The sequence below is a fragment of the Anabrus simplex genome, chromosome 6 (genome assembly GCF_040414725.1).
Source record: "Anabrus simplex isolate iqAnaSimp1 chromosome 6, ASM4041472v1, whole genome shotgun sequence".
Taxonomy (NCBI): Eukaryota; Metazoa; Arthropoda; class Insecta; order Orthoptera; family Tettigoniidae; genus Anabrus; species Anabrus simplex.
The window spans coordinates 129616557-129639935 of NC_090270.1; the positions used below are offsets into that span (position 1 = coordinate 129616557).

The 23379-nt window shown below is 41.8% G+C and overlaps 1 protein-coding gene across 4 annotated transcripts in view; it reads right to left on the reverse strand.

Moving 5' to 3' along the window:
* Window positions 1-23379, reverse strand: part of Pde9 (phosphodiesterase 9) — a 1237973-nt gene that overhangs the window by 513307 nt on the left and 701287 nt on the right. The window lies entirely within an intron of this gene.

Genomic DNA, 23379 nt, shown 5'->3' on the forward strand with positions numbered 1-23379 from the left:
AAAAGACAACATCTCCCTCATCTGAATATGCACGCCCCTTCACAGTTTTAGACATTGACATGGGACTGAAGGACCTCAAACCTTTTAAGTCACCTGGTTTCGATGGCATCCATCCAGAATTTCTTATTCATTTGGGAGGATATGCTAAGAAATGGTTGGCAGAGTTCTTTACTGACATCCTACTGACTGGTCAACTTCCACTGGAGTTCAAGAAGGCAAAGATAATTTCTATTCTGAAACCTGGCAAACCCAGCAACAAGGTAGAAAGCTATCGACCCATTGCCCTTCTTAGCTGCTGCTACAAACTTTTTGAAAAGTTGATATATAACAGAATAAGTAGCGCAATCCTAGAGCATATTCCAGTTGAACAGGCAGGCTTCAGACCAGGACGTAGCTGCTGTGACCAAGTATTGTCTCTTACATCCTTCATTGAGGCAGGATATCAAATGAAGCTGAAAACATCTGTAGCATTTGTTGATCTTACTGCTGCCTTTGACACTGTATGGAGGAAAGGCCTTCTCTACATATTTCTTTGTATCATACCATGCAGAATGATGGCTCAACTGATTAACAACATGTTAAGTGATCAGAAGTTCCAAGTAATCACTGGAGGCAAGATAAGCAAGGAGAGGAAGCTAAACAACGGATTGCTCCAAGGATCAGTTCTCTCACCATTATTGTTCAACTTATCTCTCTCTGAACTTCCTGACACTTCATCCAGAAAATTCTGCTATGCCGACGACTTGGCTCTAGCTGTACAAGATCAGGTAATGGAGACGACTGAAGAGATTCTGACCAAAGACCTGTCTTTACTGGAAAATTACAGTACTTCAAAATCTGGAGACTCCAACCCAGTGCGAGCAAAACAGAAGTGTCCTGCTTTCATTTAAATAATCGTTTGGCGAACGTGAAACTGAATGTTAGTTTCAGAGGGAGAATTCTTCATCATAACTGGAACTCAAAGTACCTTGGTGTCATCTTGGACCGTACACTATCCTTCAAACAACACCTCCTGTACTTAGCACAAAAGTTGAAGTCTCGAAATAACATCCTTCATAAACTGTGTGGAACTACTTGGGGATCTTCAGCAACCACTTTGCGATCTTCAGCCCTGGGTTTGGTGTATTCAAGTGCCGAGTATTGTGCACCTGTTTGGATGAACAGTCATCATACAAGGCTTGTTGACACCCAGCTTAATACCACAATGCGCATCATATCTGGCGCAATCACATCTACTCCAGTTCATTGGCTTCCACTGCTAACTGGTATAATGCCACCTGATCTACGCCGATCTAATGCCCTTATGAAGGAATTTCACAAGATCTCAAGAAATCCTAGTCTACCCGTGAATAGTGACCTGCCACTTCTGAATCTTAACAGACTAAAATCACGCCATCCAACTCTGCGTGATGCCTCTAACATGGATGCTAAAGATTTTAAATCTCTTGATGAGTGGAAAAGTAGATGGGAAGCAGCAACGGATGTGCGCCTTCATACCTTCTTCTCAGGTCCCAGACTTCCAAGTGGATCCCACCTACCACGCAAGACCTGGACTGCCCTGAATAGAATCAGAACAGGACATGGTCGGTGCAGAGCCGCTCTCCATAAGTGGAAAAAGCTACCTAACCCAGACTGTGACTGCGGAGCTCCACACCAGACTGTTCGTCATATCGTCAGGGAATGTAGGATTCGAGCCTATCACGGTGATGAGGATGACTTCCTGCTGCTAACTCCGGATGCTGCACGCTGGATCGAAGAATTAGACATTCAATTGTGAAGCACAAGTTGCTTTGTTTCTCAGCTGTAAATATGTATGTATGTATATTACTGATTATGTCTGTATAAGCCATACGCTAAATAATAATGTCAAATGTTCTAACCAACTCACAATTCCTTATTAATATTCATATTGTCCAGTTGGGGAAAGTAGAAATAAATAAAAATCGCAAGAGACATTTCACTAACTTTATAGTAAGAGCAGAAAGAAGCTGCTGAGGCGCGTGTCGTATTACCTGTAAGGCAAGTCGAATCGACAGTTTTGACCACGGCAAAAACTATCGGAAGAGTCAAGTACGATAAAGAGTGCTGCAGACGGCATAAGGCTGAACTGTTGTATGATCACTTACCACTGTTTATCGTTAATTTCTGCTGGCACATACGATAGTGTCAGACAGCATATCTTCAGTCCTGCGAAACACACGCCAGTGTAATCAAAACAAGTCGCATGCAATAAAAAACGTCAAAATCATCGTTTTAGCACTTACGATAATTTACCTCTGACGTCCAGAATTAAGGGGACAAAACTACAACAGCACAGCATCTCTTAATATCAAAATGCCCGCCTTGTGGCTACGATTGTTAAGATGTCGAGTATATAATAGTCGAACAGCGTGGTTAGCTGGTTCTTGTTGGTAGCAAAAGATGTTCACCATCCGAACATTGGCCGGCAGGGTAGGAAAAGTGGTGGTAGACAATTTCTAAACAATACAAGAAATAGCGTGTCAAAAGCCTTGTTTCTGTTTCAAACCTCTCCGTGGTGTTCATGAGGGATGAGGACATACGATGCTGTTGATGGTAATTCGTCCGTCGGATGGAGACGTTAAGCTCTGAGCAGAACCCTTGGTATTATTCGATAGGAGTACGATATGTGCCGACACTGGGCTTCACCCTCTCCTTACATCATCATGATCATCATCATCACTACCATCATCTTCACACTCCGACGCGCGAGTCATCCACAGGTGTCAACTAGAAAAACCTGTACAGGCCGCTCCAAAGGGCAAAAAACATCACAACGCAGAAGATAAAATTTAACTGAATGGATGTCAAACAATTACTTTCCTTTTACATATAGGCCTAGTTTCATCCTCTTAGAGCCACGGTTACCACTTGTCAGCCTTTCTGGGTTTCCAATACTCCGTATGTCCGACTAGTTGGCTGAATGGTCAGCGTACTGGCCTTCGGTTCAGAGGGTCCCGGGTTCGATTCCCGGCCGGGTCGGGGATTTTAACCTTAATTGGTTAATTCCAGTGGCCCGGGGGCAGGGTGTTTGTGCTGTCCCCAACATCCCTGCAACTCACACACCACACATAACACTATCCTCCACCACAATAACACGCAGTTACCTACAAATGGCAGATGCCGCCCACCCTCATCGGAGGGTCTGCCTTACGAGGGCTGCACTCGGCTAGAAATAGCCACACGAAATTATTATTATCAATACTCCGTATTGGTGGAGAACGCAGTTCTTCGACCTTCGGACAACTTTGCGCCAGTTCTTTTCCTCACTCCTTTCGGAAGGTACTTTATCCCGTGTACCCAGGTCCTGAACCTACTTCTCTTTCTCAACCAGATCCTCAGGAGCATCGATCAGATTCTGCTTCACTTTAGTTGCCCACGGAGTGATACATTTCCAAGTCAATAATTTGTTTACTCAGTCACCACTGATCTGAATTTAGGGAAGTCTCCTACGTGGCAGATTCCCTATCTATTATTTACCTAGTCTTTTCTTAAATACTTTCGAAGAATTTGGAAATTTATTGAAGATCTCCATTGGTAAATCATTTCAATCCCTAACTCATGCTCCTCAAAATTAATATTTGATCCGATTCGTCCTCTTGAATTCCAACTTTATATCTGCACTGACACCTCGGAACATACCACTTAGTCAAGCAGCTCGTCTCCTTTCTCCCTAGTCTTCCCAGTCCAAGCTTTGCAACATTTTCGTAATGCTATTATTTTGTCGGAAATCACCCAGAACAAATCGAGCTGCTTTTCTTTGGATTTCTTTCTAGTTCTCGAATCAAGCATTCCTGACGAGGGTCCCATACACTGGAACGATACTCTAGATGGGGTCTTGTCAAAGACATATACCTTCTCCTTTATATCCTTACAATAACCCCTAAATATCCTCATAACCATGTGCAGAAATTATAGGCTACCCTATATTTAAAATACCATTTACGTAATTACCACAATGAAGATATTTCCTTATATTAACACCTACGTACTTACAGTGATCCCGTAAGGAAGTTTCATCCCGTCAACTCAGTAATGAGATGATCAAGAATTCTGCGTGATATTCTGGTGAAAGGCATTTGAGATAGATGGTCATAAAACAGGGGATGGCGCTACCTGACAGCAAGAGAGAGTTTATCAAATTTTGTAGTACTACTCTCCGTTTGAAGCCGGCCCTGTGGTGTAGGGGTAGCATACCTGCCTCTTACCTGGAGCCCCGGGTTCGATTCCCGGCCAGGTCAGGGATTTTGGTTCGAGGTCCACTCAGCCTACGTGAGTAGAATTGAGGAGCTATCTGACGGTGAGATAGCGGCCCCGGTCTAGAAAGCCAAGAATAACGGCGGAGAGGATTCGTCGTGCTGACCCGAAGGCCTGCACAGCGGTCGCTTGGTAGGCCAAGGCCCTTCAAGGGCTGTAGTGCCATGGGGTTTGGTTTGGTTTTTCTCTCCGTTTGACGTCGGATTGATATTCATCCTCAAATTTTGACGTGGGCAGATTTTTTGGCAGAATTTCCTCTCTTTCATGTGTATCTCTATCTCATCATGGTGAGTGAGGGCCAAGCACTTGGCGGCATAGAGGGCTACGCGACATATAACTGGGTACAGTGACGGTATTCGGTCTGCCATGAGATCGATCAACTGTACGTGACTCGCGATTTAATTTTGTCTCGTTTTTCACTTTTTCTGCTTCTTAACCTTTTCAATTTCCCACCCCTACCTCCACCCTTTTCTGCTCTGTAATCAAGTTCGTTTCCATTTTTGTTTTACATGCTGCTAGAGGTCAGATTTTTCTTCATCTCCCCTTCGGGTTTCCACCCGTTAAGTCAGTGCTATGCACGTTTTTTTATCCTGGGTACATAGTGTATGCACCCGATCACATTTTCACTACGGTTGACCTAAACTGGTACGTGGGTTTACAGAGCAGAAATGTCCGCCTCCATGGCTAAATGGTTAGCGTGCTGGCCTTTGGTCACAGGGGTCCCGGGTTCGATTCCCGACAGGGTCGGGAATTTTAACCATAATTGGTTAATTTCGCTGGCACGGGGGTTGGGTGTATGAGTCGTCTTCATCATAATTTCGTCCCCATGACGACGCGTAGGTTGCCTACGGGCGTCAAATCGAAAGACCTGTATCTGGCGAGCTGAACTTGTCCTCGGACACTCCCGGCACTAAAAGCCATACACCATTTCATTTCAGAGGTGAAATGCTGTTTCCGTGCGTTTTGCCCGATATTTCAGGGCCTTGATTTCTGATACATTAAAGAAAATGATCTGTCCAAGACACACAAAATTAATGCAACAATTATCTTTTCCATATATGGCATGGGGAAATGTGGTGGTGTTGTCGTGGTCAGGTTTCATTACTTCAGTTTCTTCAGAGGCAATTTGGAGAACTACACTTTCAACTGCTTTTCCTTTTTTTTTTTTTTTTTTCAACTGGGGCAGGGCGATGTTAACGTTATTTTGCACTGGACCACATAATCTTCAAAAGCAAGCCAGACGATGTTCACCGCTATGGATGGTTTTCTGCGGCCCTCATTTTTATATCAGACGTTTACTAGAGTTGTACTTTAATTACGGGCACGGCTGTTACCTTCCTACTCTTAGTTTTTCTCATCCCAACGTCGCCATAAAATTACCGGTGTCGATGATGATGATGATGATGACGCTTGTTGTTTAAAGGGGCCTAACATCTAAGGTCATCGGCCCATTACCAGTGTCAATGCAACGTAAAAAAGTAGCAAAAAATGTGTAATGGAACTGTCGTCGTCCGAACAAACACAGAACGTTTCACGTTGGTAGCACATTCGGATCAGCGCTATCACTCGAATCTCAATTATACAACCTAATTTTTCGGGGATACAGAACTCTTCCCTTTCATTTAATTTTAACACTTACCTGCTAAAAATTCCACTAGAGTTTAATGAAATATTAATATCTGGACTGAAATAATAATTAAATAGCCAGCTGTTGCGTTCTGAACATTTCCTTGCGTTTGGGATTGCGGACATATTGATATCAAAAATTTGTTTTTAATTTTATTGCTTTTACGTACCCCTAACTACTTTTACGGTTTTCGTAGATGCCGAGTTGCGGGAATATAGTCCTCAGTATTTATTTAATGTGCCAGACAATCAACCGACACGAGACTGACGTATTTGAGCACCTTCAAATACCACCGGACGCCTCAACTGTCTGAGCCACTCAGCCGGGTATTTCAGAAATCTCCATTACACAAGAATGTTTCTGGTAGTTCACATTAACATTTAATTTACAGCAGCTCTTGCAAACAAGCTGTTAGCAACAGCGTCTGTTATTTCGAAGACCATTATCTCTGATGCCTATGGGTAGTATAATACGTGATGACCATACAGAGTTTAGTATATTTTAAGTTTAAGGTACACTCATTCCGAGAATGTCCTGCTATATCTAATTCGTACATCAACTTGTGATAAATATGAACTCCCATAGTGTTGTAAAAAGCAATTCCAAACAAAACTAAGCTTGTCTCTCTGTTAGGCCGATGGGCGTAAATTTTGAAATGCAAACTCCTCTCGATATTTCGATTTTGTGTGTGTGTGTGTGTGTGTGTGTGTGTGTGTGTGTGTGTGTGTGTGTGTGTGTGTGTGTGAGACAGAAGATGGCAACATTAATGGACTCGTAACACTTCAATCGTTCCATAGTTCGGGATTTAATTTTTACTTCCTTTGTGTAATTTACTGTGTACTTTGTGTGTATTAATTGGATTTGCAAAAGCAAAAATGTACTTCAAATATAATATGATAACACAACCCAGTTAACCCGATTCCATCCAAGTGCTGGATGACGGGTGAAACCTAAACCATAGCAGGTATAAGAACGAACCAGATGCCAAAGCCTGTCACGCACCTCTAAAACGATAAGAAGTGAAATATTATGGAGTGTTCTTAACTAGGGTTAATCGTGGGTAATCGTGTAACCCGGAGAAATCTTATTTTGCCTCCAAATTGTTCAGCATATTTTTCACTTAGATTTACCGAGCTTGAACTCGGGATTCAGCTGGAAAAGAACGAGTCATGTTGGTTCCCGACGTTGTCAGCGATCGACTGGATTCAGAAATTCCTCTGTAAACAAAACATTACGACAATTCAGTGACATCTATTGTCAATCTGGACGCGGTGGTGGTGGTGGTGGTGGTGGTGGTGGTGGTGGTGGTTACTGGGCGACCATCCCCACTGTTGACTACGCCTTGACTGGCAACACGAAACCTAATACATTTCTAAAAGTTTCATAGGATACACCAAGAAAGTGAGCTCTCGAGTCACCTAGAAAGTGAGCTGAGCCCTGTAGCATTTAGCATTCAATCCGAGACAACGGGCACTAATAAAACCTGGACTACCCGTGCGGGCTAAGCCACCAACATTACCTGTGCCCTTCTCCAGTTGAAATGAAAAAGGAAAGTTGAAAGGATTATTATTTATTGATTTGTTTAGTTTGTTTCGACCCATAAAGGATCACATACAGCAAATTATGATTTGTTGCTGTTATTTTTCTTGTTCTTCCAGAATTCTTTCATCATGTCGCTATGTTTAGCTCGATGTTTGTCAGTCCATTTTCCCTAGATCTGGTGGGCTTATTTTCTGAAGCAACTTCCCAAGTGTAGATCTTATGTCTGAAAGTTTTGCCGTCTTCGACATCTGTAGGTGTGATGTTGGCGTTATTGGGATCAGTTTGGACTTGTTTGACCCAAACCGCTGTCGTATGTAATCAATATTTTCTTTGTTACTCGGTTGTCATCTAGCCTCATAATGTGTCCATAACATTTCAATCGTCGGCGTTCACGGAAATCTGTTTCAGTGCTTGAGTATTTTTCTGTGATCTTGTGCGATTGTAGACGATAACAGGTTATTCTGAAACAATTCCTTGTTCGAACCACATACTGTATTTTGATTCACTTATTAACGTGGACTTCAACTACACTGTTCGGAACACGGCTCTTAAAGCTTTGTTACTGGCGCTAACATTTGAACCGAGATGTTGCCTACGACGGCCGTAAATCCTGAAATACTCTATTCTAGTTGGACTTTAAGCCTCAATTATAAATGGGATCTCGAAAATCTCAAGAAAGCTGAAAAGAAAATCATCCGAAAAATCCTTGGCTCAAAACTAATGCAACATGACATCAACATCGCCCTTGTGCTAAACCTGAAAAATATCTACATATCTTTCATCTAAACAGACAAGAGAATGAAGTGTTGTTTACAATAGTAATATGATGCATTTCCATATCGTGATTACGATTGTGACTGGTTTTCAAAAGTCAGAAGGAAAGTTATTCTCTTGAAAATATTCCAGGATCAATCAGTATATGAATATTACTTCCTTTATGTCTGGTCCAGTGGTGAGTTCCAGGATGGCTGCCACGCAGCATCATATCGATTGTAAGGTAGATACAGAGCCCCCCAATAACACTGGCCACATGGACTATGTCTCGCTCCTGAACTCTTTGACACGCCCTCTATTCGTACAACACAAAAGGACGTACCACTTTCATCTGCCCCAAACACGATCATCAAAAGGCACGTTCTTTGTTTTCTTTAAATTGGCCTTTATTTGAGAACCATGTCCACGATAAAAGGAATCTGCTCCAACTAGAGTCTCGTACAGGATAAACAACACACGCGCTTGACAACACTGCTATGATAGTCCGCTCTCCTTTGCATGTCATCTATACTAGAAATTCGAAGTGCAGCAATGTATAAAGGAAAATATAAAATTGAAAGCACACATGAATTAATGAGGGTCTTCCAATCAACATAGAAACTTAAACCCGGTCAAGCTGTGGGGGTCGCTTAGATGCAAAATAGCAAGCGTGAACAATTTTATTTTCCAGAATAATTGACTACAGTTCTCGTGGACTCTAAAGTTTCCCGTAAGTCTAACGTAATTTAAGTGGCTCGGAGGTAGAGGAAACCATGTTCAGAAATATACAATTTTACAAGAGAACTAAAAGTATGCTTTTCAGTGATTGTTTCACTTGCCCGTTTTTTGTTTTGCAACTGTTTGCCGACAATCTTTTTACACAAATTTTGATTATTTTTAAAAGTACAGTGGACTTAGTGTCTTTTATTTAAAACACGCTAGCCCGCTTGTTATTGGGCGAAGGAGATAGTCTTCGCACCCCGCAAAAGAACGCAGAAAATACAGTAAGTCAAAGACTCACTTTCATAAATAAATAAATAAATAAATAAATAAATAAATAAATAAATAAATAAATAAATAAATAAGAAGTTCGAACATGGCTATGTTGGGGTCACGGACGAATGTTCTAACGTAGAACAGGTGCCGCATGATAGGTATTGTCGAAACACAGCATTTGGTTAGCATGGGTTTCAAATTGTAATAGACTACTGACGTTCTATTTCTCAAGTGTACGTTGGTGATAACCGCATCGGAAACTCTTCATTATCACCAGGATGATTATTATCGAAACCTAGGAGTTCCAAGTTATTTTCCACCCCTGCAGCAGTAGACGTGATCAGCTGCGAGGAACTCCCCTCACGACGTTCGCCCGCCGTAACTTCGAGACGCTCTCGATAAGACCTTTGACGGTTACCATTGGTGAACATGGCTATTTATTGGAATTGTGAGAAGCCTCTTTAACCTCTCAAATGCGTTTTCGATCATTATGAAACCATTAATAGTCCATCTATCGTGGCATTTTGCTAAAGACAAAATTTTCGAATTTATTTGCTCTAGAGTTTTTACGAATGAACACTGTATGATTTGATTTTCCCCATTATTGTAGAACTCACTGAGAAGAAGCATGTGGGACCTCACACGACGTGTTACCACCGGAATCCAGAGATACACCGATTGCTATTCGAACAGTACGGTGATTTTTGTAACTTAAGATGGCGCTACTATGGCATCATCTAATAGTGTCTTACGGAGATCAGGCTGATACTGCTAGGTGCACTAGTCTTTACAATGAGGTATTGAGCATTGTCGTCGCACATGTTGTCTAGAAATTACTTAGATTTTAAAATGTGCATGTTTTGGAACTCTCACCAGTCCAAGTATTGTTCTGAAACTACAGATGTGCTATACATCAAAACAGTCACAAATTGACTTCGGTGGAGAGATTCCAACATCAAATCGCGAGAAAGTATTGAGCTATTTTCTACATATTATATAAACCGAAATGTAGCGATGTTTAAATGAAAACAGACATGAATTACCAAGCCAATTCTGGACAACCAAGAAAAAACTTTGAACTATTAAAAAGTATTATTTTAAAAAAAAATTGTTATACTTCGCACCGACACAGATATATCTTACGGCAACGATGGGACAGGAAATGGCTAGGAATCGACCATGGCCTTGATAAGGTAGAGTCCCAGCATTTTCCTGGTTCGAAAATGGTAAACCACGGAAACGTAACTAGTATAAAGGAAACTGAGTTATTCACCAATATTAACATCTCACGAGGGGAACCTGCCAAGTGTAACAACCCGATTTGCCAGAAACATCGCTCAGTTTTCGACGTGCTGTACGCGCCTGTTAGTGCGTAGAAAGTTCAACCGACGCGGTGAAGCAGTGGCTTCCATGTCCGAAACTTCGGCAGTCATTTTCTCGGAAACGGTCGAGTGTCTACGGATAATCTGAAACATATGTTCGCTTATTTCGGCCCCTCTTTCACTGAGCGAAGTTTCTGGAAATCGGGCAGGTTCCGCTCGTCAGTAAAGCAAAAGTGAAAACGAATAATCAACTTCACCATTCCTGTGTCATAACAGAGGTCACGTTGCATTCTAATATCAGTAACTGTGGAAACTGTCAACTTATTTTCGGCAGGAAATGTCTTGACTATTGAATTAATATTTCTTCTTCTTCCAGTTACCTGGAGTGAGCACTTTGTATAGATTTAGCTAAGTTTTACGATCGGATGTCTTTGCCGACGCCAAACTTTTGTTGAGGTGAGGTGTGGGGGGAGGAGGCTGTGTTCAATATTGCTTGTTTCTATTGTAGTTCGTAGAGTGATGTGTTACTTGTAAATCAAGATACGTATAAGATTAACACGAAAACCCAGAGCGCGATCTGGGGGAATTAACCACACGCGACTAAAACCTCTGACCTGGCTGGGAATCGAACCAGGGGTCCTCTGAATCGAAAATATGTACGCTGAACATTCAGCCAAGGAGCAGGACAATAACAGAACAAAATACAGTAAAAAATATTTACAACTCTAAAAATCATATCAACGCTGAATTTCAGAAGTCATTTAGGATATGATGAATAGATTTCATCCTACGAATTATTTTTTCACTAGTCAGTAGCAAAAATGTAAAGTTTTCTCTTACTAATTTTCATCTAACATTAACACTCGAATTGTGACTCACTACTATCTTATGAAGATCAGAAGTTCATAGTTACTCACTACTTCCTTATGGAAAGCAGAAGTAGTTCGTAATAAGTTCAGGAACAAATATTTAAAACACTAAAGCTGAAATCATATTCTCCACTAACTACATTCTTGAACACGTATTAGACTGCTGCTATATCATGGGAATATTCGGAAATCAAAAGCGCAGTTTATTGTCTGCTCCTGGCACTACCCCATGCGAACATTTCAAATATACATGTCATTTGAGTGTCAAATATTCCAGGGTACTTGAAAATGTTTGCCTGGTTGATTCTTGGTGCAATATAGATTATCTGCAGATGATAGGAAATAAAATCCAAAACCATATCAATGTTATTGCTTTGTTCAGGATGTGACAGACGAGTGATACTGTCACTGGCTTCTCAACAAAGTCACAGTTGTTCGAATCCTTGTTAAACTGTATCGAACTATTGAAAAGTAACGCCTCGTTCTAAAGATGCAGATGCCTTGAAAATGGTACGTCCTGCGGCCATAGCCAACATATCGATAGTGTACAACTGCAAATTACAGCCGCTTGCTTACTCACTCCTCATTTTAATGCAGTGCTCAATGAAGTATCGGAAATTACTATTTCGCAGGATATATGTAAAGTTATCTCAAGTATGTTTACAGTATGAGTGTAGCCCGATTTGAGAAATGAAATGGCGTATGGCTTTTAGTGCCGGGAGTGTCCGAGGACATGTTCGGCTCGCCATGTGCAGGTCTTTCGATTTGACACCCGTAGGTGACCTGCGCGTCGTGATGAGGATGAAATGATGATGAAGACGACACATACACCCAGCCCCAGTGCCAGTGAAATTAACCAATGATGGTTAAAATTCCCGACTCTGCCGGGAATCGAACCCGGGACCCCTGTGGCCAAAGGCCAGCACGCTAACCATTTAGCCATGCAGCCGGACCCCGATTTGAGAGACACACATTGATACTAAATTCAGATCAGGTTCGACATTTGTCCGATAGGAGGCCATTTGTCGAGTCGGCCAGGTGAACATAACTTTTAAGCTCGACAGGGTATAGACAGCACATATAGGACTGAGATAAACATGTAAATAGTACCCATTTCTGCTACTGAGCGCATTCGAATTGTGACATTCCTGGACGAAGGATGGCAATAAGTGGTTGTCGCCGCTCGTGTTGGAGTGAGTGAGAGTGGTATCTCCAGAATTTGTAGAAAGTTCCGGCAGAGACAAACGGTTGCTTTTCGACAATGGACGCCCACGTAAAATAAATCGCAGAGAGGATCGGTATTTGATGCTTTCAGCACGTCACAGGCCCACTGCTACTGCCACCTCACTCCGCCACGATTTTCAGAGTTCCACTGGAGTGAATGTGTCAAATCAGACAACGAAATCGACTGAGGAATGATATGGCAGACGCATACGCCACAAGCTCCTCTTAAGCGATACTATATACCGGGCTAGTTGGTCGTGCGGTTAGGGGCGCGCAGCTGTGAGCTTGCATCCGGGAGATTGTGGGTTCGAATTCCAATGTCGGCAGCCCTGAAGATAGTTTTCCGTGGTTTTCTATTTTCACACCACGTAAATGCTTGGGTTGTACCTTAATTAAGGCCACGGCCGCTTCCTTCCAACTCCAAGCCCTTTCCTATCCCATCGTTGCCATAAGACCTATCTGTGTCGCTGCGTCGTAAAGCCATTAGCAAGCGATACTACAAGACAGCTCGAGTAAGGCGGACAGCAAATCATAGCCCATGGCATCACGAACAGGGGAAGCGTAAGCCCCTTTCTGATAAGGTCAAGTTAAGCTAGCACCCACACAACAGTAACATGCAAGTCTCGAGACGATCCTCTCCGCAGAAAGGGGGGAGCCATCATGTATTGGGGTGGGATCATGTTTTGTCAACGTACCGCCTCTAATTCTTACCCAGCGTAACACCACTAGTCTAGTATACCGAGTCAACAACCTCCAATCTGTAGTTAGAGAATTTGCTGGCACTGTGGGCGAAGGTTTTACACTATTGGACAGCAATGCTCGTGTCCATCGAGCCAGAGTGGTCAGTCAGTTCCCTGAGGCGTATGCAAACAGAGGCCAGCGTATTCTGCGGACTGTGTAAGGCTTTCATGGCTTGAACTGAAGAGAGCAATTGTGCACCATCTTAATAATCTCGGACTAACATTCAGCAACTGACTCCAGCTGCTTCCCAAGAGAGGGATAATCTATCCCAAAATAGATTATTTGGTGCTGAGTATGCCTCGTCGTGTTCAAACATGGCCCGAGGTCGTTATGCGCGATTCTGATCTGCCGCACAATGAACAATAATTTTGCGTTCAAAATTCCTCATTGCCAACCTACTGCTTTTGTTTAGTTCCTGTTGTTTTTGCGTAAGTAACGATGTTCTATGTGTAACGTACTTACACACATACTGCAAAATAAAAAGTGCGCTGAATTAGAATATGCAAAACCTCCTTGATTGCTGACGGTTTAGCTTTTTAAATGCAGCAGTTATTTCATATGCCACAGATGAATGGCAGCAGTAGAGACATAGCACACCTCAACTAGCAATAAGTCAGTCAGTGCAACGTTACTGTTGTTAAGGGCTTGGGATATTGTTGGTCACCACATTTTCTTTCCATCCAGCACGGCGATGTTACGACAGTTCAGGCTTTCAACCCACTCTTCTATAATTCATTTTCGCACCTTCATTCTGCGACTGATCAGTCCTTCAATTTCTTCTCTTCATTTTGATAGTCATCACGATCTTCCTGATAAAAAGGACTAGTGACCACACAACTTTGCAACTCAAACAATTCAAACGGAAATCTGTCCGAGTCACGACCGCAGGTTTTGATGTACAGTATAATACGCATCACATGTCGAAATAAAAAAAAAATCTAGTCAATATGGGTGTAAAACTTTAATGTAACATTAACGAAGACATTTGAAATTCCTGTTTTTACCATCTGTATACCACTACGCCACTAAATGCTTACTGCATAATCCGAATAACCCTGGGCGTCAAAAACTACGTTTCGAGAAATTCTGTTCAGCAGCCTCCCCGTGATGTAGTCACAAACAAAAAAAACAAACATGTAATTGAATCTATATTAGACTTTTGTACACTTAATCTGGAATAAAACGAAGAATGACGTAAACACTTGGAGGATACAGAGGAAATTTTAGTAATAATGTTATTGGTGTTACGTCCCACTAACTGCTATTACGATTTTTGGAGACGCCGAGATGCCGGAATTTTGTATCGCAAGACTTCTTTTACGTGCCGGTAAATCTACCGACACGAAGTTGACATATCTGAGCACCTTTAAATATCACCAGAGCGAGCCAGAATCGAACCTGCCAACTTGGGCTCAGAAAGCCAGCGCCTTAACCATCCGAGCAACTCAGCCAGGATATAATTTTATTTATAGAGATATTCACGATCAAAGGATAACGCTTCCTGCTTTCACACTGTGTCAATGTTCTGGAATGTTGCGCTTTTCTTGGGTGAACAAAATTCCAATCGAGGAATTTCTCAACCAGATGCAAAAACAAAAATAACTATTGCTTGCAGATTAGAACGGCAGATGCAAATTTTAAGGTATGTTGTAACACGAGAAAACAATCATCAAAGTCAAAACTTAAGAAATATCTGTTAGAAGACCGACTCTCCAGGCTGGGTGACATACCTAAGTGATCCAACTTCACATATATCTATAGATGTTACCTGGGTTGAGGTCTGAAGAACACCTCTGACTCAGTTTATCGCCAACTTTCGTCGAGCTTGCATCCGGGAGATTTTAGGTTCGCACCCCACTGCCAGCAGACCTGAAGATGGTTTTTCGAGGTTTCCTATTTTCATACCAAGCAAGTGCTGGGGCTGTACCTTAATTAAGGCCAGGTCGCTTCCTTCCCACTCCTAGACCTTTCCTATCGCATCGTCACCATAAGACGTATCTGAGTAAAGACAAAATTGTAAACAAAAAGGAACAAAACCTTTCGTCGATACTGGTGTCATAAGAAGGAGAAGAAGAAGAAGTGTACTTTTTTGGAAGGTGTAGGATATATGAGGCATAAAAACAAGCTAGATGGGAGTTTTTGCATGGTCACTGAAATGATGCTAACCAGGGGGGTTAGAAATCGACCCATGGAATTTTTACAAAAATAAAATAAACGGAAAAATAAATAATAAACTACATAAATATTCAGACATAATTGTAGAACTAACAGATCTGTAATTCACTTATATCAGTGCCCTTCATGACAAGTCATGCATGCACCTTCATTGTGTTCTACCGATCCCAACCATGAGACCTGTGATTTTACGTGGAATCCCGAAACTCAGAGACAAGTAGCATTTCATTCCAAATATCAACCATGTTTGGGTTGGGACTTGAATTAACAGCTGCCTTGAAGAAAATCCAGTGACGATGTACCATTACAAAGAGAATCTAAAAGGTTGCGATAACATCAAAGAAAAACTACCATGACATGACAGTTCGTCTGGAACGTATCATGCTGCAGTCATATTTAAATTATTAATGTCAAATCTGTGAGACAAATAGATTCAATATTGGTGTGCGAATGACATGTATCATACTGACATATTTTAATGGCTGTAATCAGTCATCTCCTCTTTCCTGAGTGCCCTCCTTAATCTCACTAACCGGTTTGCTAATGCCACTGTCTTTTGCTAGAGGGTCTTGCTCCAATTCCTTCGTTCAATACACGGCATAATATTTCTCTCACTATAGTGGTATGGAAATTAGGTATACGAGATGTGATAACAAAAAAAAGGACTGAATTTTTAAACGTCCAAATGTTGTTTTTTTTTTTTTTTTTGCTAGTTGCTTAACGTCGCACCGACACAGATAGGTCTTATGGCGACGATGGGACAGGAAACGGCTAGGAGTAGGAAGGAAGCGGCCGTGGCCTTAATTAAGGTACAGCCCCGGCATTTGCCTGGTGTGAAAATGGGAAACCACGGAAAACCATTTTCAGGGTTGCCGACAGTGGGATTCGAACCTACTATCTCCCGAATACTGGATACTGGCCGCACTTAAGCGACTGCAGCTATCGAGCTCGGTACGTCCAAATGTGAACTAGGTACTGACAAAGGAAGTCACTCCTATATTCCCTACGCCCTAATTAATGATTTGAGATTGTCTCTGATTGCTCCTCTGAAGTTTTATACAATCATGGCTGGGAAGAAAAGGGCTCAATACTAAACTATGGCAAAGAAGTTCCCACCCTCTGTAGCGTCTCCAAATGGACTCAACCAACAGGCAAATTGATTACTTTCCCAGGAAACAAAGACTGGTGACAGAGCACATACCGCTGAACTCCAACGTTAAGGTAAATCTGAGCCTCTAAATTAATTACAAATCATTTCTTTAGCAAAATTAATTTATGTTATAATTGAATAAGTGATGTACAATATTTCAGCTAGCAAACTCGAAAATGGAAATTATTATGCATCCAGTCCATGTGATGCTGGTGAGGAAATAGAGAGCTGGGCTGAATGGCTCACGATAGAAGTTGGTGGGTTCGATACCGGCTCAGACCGGCGGTATGCACTTCAACGTTTCAAAAAAGCCGTAAACTCAGTTCACAGCCGTGAATAAACCTATATGTTTGTAGATCTGTGCCGCGAATTTGCCTGGCGCGGTTCAAGCCCAGCATTTTACAAGGTCTTGTTCCTAAAGATGCCACACACATTCTCTAACTCACCAAAATAACATGAATAGCGTAACGTAAACACGATGATGATGATTATGTTTGTTGCTTAAAGGGCCTAACATCTAAGGTCATCGGCCCCTAATGGTACGAAAAGGACGACAAGAAATGGTAATTAAAATTTTAAAATGTATCCGCTGACTAGAATTTAAAAACAGATGATCATAAACAATGATTGTGAGTTTAAAATTTTCAGTGGATCTAACCCGGTAAGATGATAGATGACAATTATGGTAAAATAAGATATTGCCTTAAAATGTAATAATATAACATGCAAATTAATATACACAAACAAAAAATAAACAGAGTCAATTTAATAAAACGCAGTAAACAATAATATAAAGACTAATACGAAACACTACGTTTATTTACGATAAAACTAAGCACTATCCCTCATAAAACGGATGACGAGGTCTGCTGACTGATCGTCATCTCGTAGGATGAGGAAGATAGTACTCTGGAGTTTTCAACTACGGCACAGATCGGCCAGGTCCACGCACTCCGTAAGGATGTGTACCACGGTAAGATGATCACCGCAAGTAAACACCAGAGGAGTGCGTTACTATACCGTGGCCGATCCGAAGACGATATAATACCACTGTTTCCCTCCAAGAATCCCGAAGGGAAGTCCTCCATACCTTCGTTGTTCTGTTTATTGCTCTCAGCTTACCTGGAAGTAGAGTGGCAGAGCCACTCCCTCTCCCAATGAGACATAACCAAATGTCTCAGCTGAGAGCGAATATCACTTGCTGGAACCTTCTAGGGCAACGGGGGCAATGTAACAGCCTCCTTGGCAGCCTTATCAGCTAACTCGTGGTTTGGGAGCCACACAAACGTGATTCTGATTCCGGTATCCGAACACCCGGCTCGCAGGTTCTGGATCCGCTGCACCAGAGGGTGCCGAGGTAAACACATATAAATAGACTGTAGCGAGCTCGAGGAGTTAGTACACAGAAGAAAGTATCGGTGCTCATCGGACAGTGCGTACCGCAGAGCTTCACAGATAGCATAGAGCTCCGCTGTGAACACATTACAGGTTTCCGGGAGAGTAAAAAGAAACCTATCATTGTCGACAACGAACGCACAGCCCACTTTCGTTTCTGCCCTCGAACCATCCGTGTAAACGACGACTGAGTCTGGATACCGGCCAACAACGGATAGGAAGAGCCTCCGATAAATCGAAGGCTCCGTGTTTTCCTTCGGCCAGAGTGCATATCGAGGATGATTTCAGGTCGTCGTATTATCCACGGAGGCACCCCACTTGGTTGTCTGCCAAGACAGGGAACCGAAGATACATCAAACAATCTGTGACTGCTATCCAAGCGTATTCCAACCGGCCGCGTTGCTCGAGGATTAGTACAGTAGCTTACAGACGACGGTTTCCATTGTGGAATACGCAAGAATAGCTTCGGTGAAGTGGAATCTATCGCAAAATTATAGCATAGAACAGAAGGCTCAGGGCGTAAAGACGGCGCACCAGATTCAGCGAGCAGGCTAGCGACGGGGCTTGTACGAAAAGTTCCCGTTGCCAACCTAACCCCGTTGTGGTGGATGCTATTCAGTTTCGCAAGGACGCTTTGCCTTGCTGATCCATATGCTGCACTGATGGATAAAATATGTGCCCTATAAAATCGTAGGAGCACCGTGCGGTAAACCTAAACACGACTGTTTCTCTCCTTTCAATTAAATCTGTTCGGTAGATCGCAACTGAAGCAGTATGTGGAATGGCAGAATTATGTGGAACGGTTGAGAGAACATTTACACCATGCCAAACAAATATATTGTTGTAGAATTAAGAAATACAGCTATAATATTCCTGGGATTTCAATTCAATGCCAGTTATGGCTTAAATATACTAGAGTTAACCCTAACTATGACATCTCCAAGAACACTATTACATTGCCTAAATAAATATACTGAACTAACAACGGATCGGCCAACCGAGCAGAGGAGGGGTGATCACTGCTCACAGAGGCACTCCACCTCTGTATTCGGGAGACGGAGAGGGACTGGTTCCCACCGTCGGCCATCCTGAGAATGGTTTTCCGTGGTTTTTCATTCTCCTGCACTAAAGCGAATGCCGGTACAGTTCCTAGTACAAACCACGGCCACCTTCACCAAACATCCCCTTCACCTATCACATCTCCCTAGCCTCAGAGGTTTAACGTCTAGGAGACCCGCCGTCGCCTTCAGGGACGGAATTAAATCGTTTTAGTAGTAGTAAAGTCACAATAATACTTCCAGTTTAAGTCAGAAAATGAACCAAATTCCGAACTTCGTAAGCAATCATTTAGAAAACAAAACAAAAGCACGGATCAAAATAGCATACCGTACATGAAGAAGTAAAAACAGGACAGCAAGATAAACTCAGCCACAGAACAGCATCAGGGAAGTTATGTGGAGGAAACACAAGCTCCCAGAGGGTCCAGCAACAAGTGAGGAACTATGACGCAGTTCAGGACGCAGATAAGTCGAACTTTTTGTGAGCAGAAAGAGACTAGGAAGAAAGTAGAAGTTAATAAAAGGATCCGGCCAATCACAAGACTCGGCGTTACAAGCTGGAACAAGAATTACTATAATCAATGAATCAATCATCATTGAATTGAATTTGGGACTGCCGCGCAGGTGGCAGATTCCCTATCAATTGTTTACCTAAACCTATCTTAAATAATTTCAAAGAACGTGAAATTTTTTCAAACATTTCCGTTGATAAATGATTCCATCCCCTAACTCCTCTCCAATAATGTGCCCCAATGTGTCTTCTTGAATTCCAACTTCATATCTTTCCTACTTTTAAAAGCTCCACTCGAGCTTATCGTCTATTAATATCATTCCTAGCTATTTTTCCACCGACAGCTCGGAACATCCTTCTTAATCTAGTAGCTCGTCTCCTTACTTCTAAGTCTTCCTAGCCCAAAGTTTGCAATATTTTCCTAATACTATATTTTGTCCAAAATCACCCAGAAATAATCGAGCTGCTTTCTTTTGGATCTTTTCCAGTCCTCGTGTCAAGTAATCGTGATGTTGGTCCCACAACTGGAACCATACTCTGTTTAGGGTCTTACCAGAGAATTAAACACCCTCTCCCCTGAATATTTCATAACCATATGAAGAGATCTTGAACCTTTATTTATAACCTCCTTAATGTGATTACATCAGTGAAGATCTTTCTTTATAGCCGGGTTGAATAGCTCGGTCGGTAGAGCGCTGCCTTCTGAGCCCAACTTGGTAGACTTGACCCTGGCTCAGCCCTGTGGTGTGAGAATGTGCTCAAATACGTCAGCCTCGTATCAGTAAATTTGTTGGCACGTAAAAGAGCTCCTGCGGGAAATTTTTCCGGCACCTTGGCGTCTCCAAAGCCCATAAAAGTAGTTGGCGCGATGTAAAAACCAATAACATAACATTATATTTCCTAACATTAATAGATCAGCACATAAAGTGATCCCCATTAGGCATTTCCACCCCCCTCCCCTCCGTAACACAGTAATTAAAACTGAGATGACTTTTCCTCTTGGTAAAACTTACAACCTGACCTCTCATCCCATTTATTATCATACCGCTGTCTGCTGTCCATCTCACAATATCATCGATGTCTCTTCCCAGTCGCTTACAATCCTGTAACTAATTTACTACTCTATACAGTATAACAACACCTGAAAAAAAGCTTACCTGTGATTCCACTCCTTTACTCATGTCAATTATAAGTATATACGTAGACTAAGAAACCATAACGTTCTAATAATATGGCCCTGCGGAAGACCCCTCTCAATCGCTACGGAATCACATAATGCATCACCCACACTAAAACGCTGAGTTCTATTTTCTAGAAATTTAGTCACCCATTGAAGCACTCGTTTATCTAGTCCAATAGCCCTCGTATTCGCCAGTAGTATTTCATTATTTACCCAATCACAAGCCTTACATAGGACAATAGCGACACAGTCCATTTGTCCCCCTGAATATAAAATATCTGTCATATATTGCTGGAATTCTACAAGTTGAGCCTCACTGCAATAACCTTTGCGATCCGGAAGTGCCTTCTATCAAACGAGCTAATAATTTCGCAAACATGTCTAATATAATCTGAAAAAATACTTTCCCAGAGCTTGCGTGCAGCATGTGTCAAGCTGACTGGCCTGTAATTACCCTCTTTACGTTTTTTACCTTGTCCCTTGTGCACTGGTGCTACTACAGAAACTCTCAATTAATTTGGTATAGATCCTTCATTCAAACAGAAATCAAATAAATAATTCGGATATGACACTATCTCTCTTCTTTCAAATTTTGTTCGTTTTGTAAATAACATGTTTTTAAGTCTTAGATACATTTCAGTTCTTCGCCAGATTTTGTAACGTCCTCTACCGGATATTTTCCTCATATCCAACTAACATTGCATATAGCTGATTGAATACTTCTGCCTTTTGTAAGTCCTAACATATACACCCTCTTGTTTATTAATGATCCTCGGAATGTCCTCTCTGGAACCTGTGTCTGCCTTCAAGTACATGTACTCCTCCATTTGTCCTTAAAATTCACACGACTGCCAATTATACTTGCCATCATGTTATTCTTAACTGACATTTTTTGCTAACCTGTACCTCTCTCTTAGTCTCTTTTATTCTCTGTTATAATAGAATGGGTCTATCCCATTCCCTGTGACCTTTAAAAGTACAAAGATATTTTTACCTTCCTCAACTATTACTTTAAACCCATCCCATAGTTTAACATTTTTATTCACCAGCTTCCACTGATCATAATTACGCTTTTTTAAACTTCTCCATGCCTCTCTTATCAAACATGTGGTATTGTCTATTAGTCCCAGTTTTACAACCTTCCTTTCTATCACATTTATTTTTAACTACGACAAAAAATAGTTTCGTAATCAGTGTAATCAATTACACTATCTATCACTTCAGTTTCTCTACATAGCTCATCTGGTTTTATGAGTGCCGCGTCTAAAATGTTTCCCTCTAGTTGGTTCCGGCATTTTCCTATTTAGCTGTCGTTTCCAGATTACTGATTAACCATTTATTGGTCATGCTTTCGGTCATTTTCATTACGTTCCAAGTTAATATTTGGTAAATTGAGATCACCCGCTACAATAACGTCCCTTTTTTGTGTCGAACCCACAGCCTCCTGATTTCACATCGGTTAATCTATCCAAGTGAGCTATGGTGGCCAAGGTCATATTTGTTTTGTTGGAAATTATCTAAGCTACAGGTCTGGTACTACTGCCATCACACTGTCGAGTGCGTTAGACATTACTCTTTCTGAACAAGAAAAATAAACCACGGCATTATTATCCAACGTAGGAAACCCATATCTAATCCATTGATGATAGCGATAGCACTGTGCGGTTGCCGTTCTTAGTGCGATATAGGTGCGCACACAATATTGACTGTCTGAGCTTAAAGCTGGCAGAATTCCATCAGCGACCATAATTAACCCTTTTCCACTCTGAAGAGGTAAAGGTCAAATATTTTCCTTCTAAAACCATTATCGGAAACATGCTAATTCCTCATCAAAAATTCATTAAACGTTTTAGAGTAATTTTTGTTTTACTTCAATTACCTGCGAGTCAAAGGTAAGCGTTTTAAAGTATTGACAAGCTTTGCGAGAGAACATTAATTTGAATATTAAATACTTTGCTCCAGGAAAGTCAAAGTGAGCCTTAACACTTCCGGCGAGGAATAAATAAATGTCAAGACTTGACTTATTTTAGCAGTCTTGAGAATATTAATTCTTCTGCGTCGGTATGTTCTTCCTATTAGTTGTCCGGCTCCATGGCTGAACGATTAGCGTGGTGCCCTTTGGTCACAGGGGGCCCGGGTTCGATTCCTGCCAGGGTCGGAAATTTTAACCATCATTGGTTAAATTCGCTGCCACGGAGGATAGGTGTATGTGTCGTCTTCATCATCATTTCATCCGCATCACGACGTGCAGGTCGCCCAGGGGTGTCAAATCAAGAGACCTGCACCTGGCGAACCGAACATGTCCTCGGACACTCCCGGCATTAAAGCCATACGCCATTACATTTCATTTTCTTATTAGTTGTACTATTATTTATAATTCTTTTAATTTAATGTAGGTCACCATTACAAGAGCTCCCTCAGCAGATCAATTATTGCAGTGTGCCCGACGCATGAACCCAATTTCACGGGATCTATCCTGGGTGCACACCCTGACATTGTTTTAGGGATGTTAAAGACCTCTAGTGGCGAATTCAGTGTCATCGACAAAATTTAATTAATCC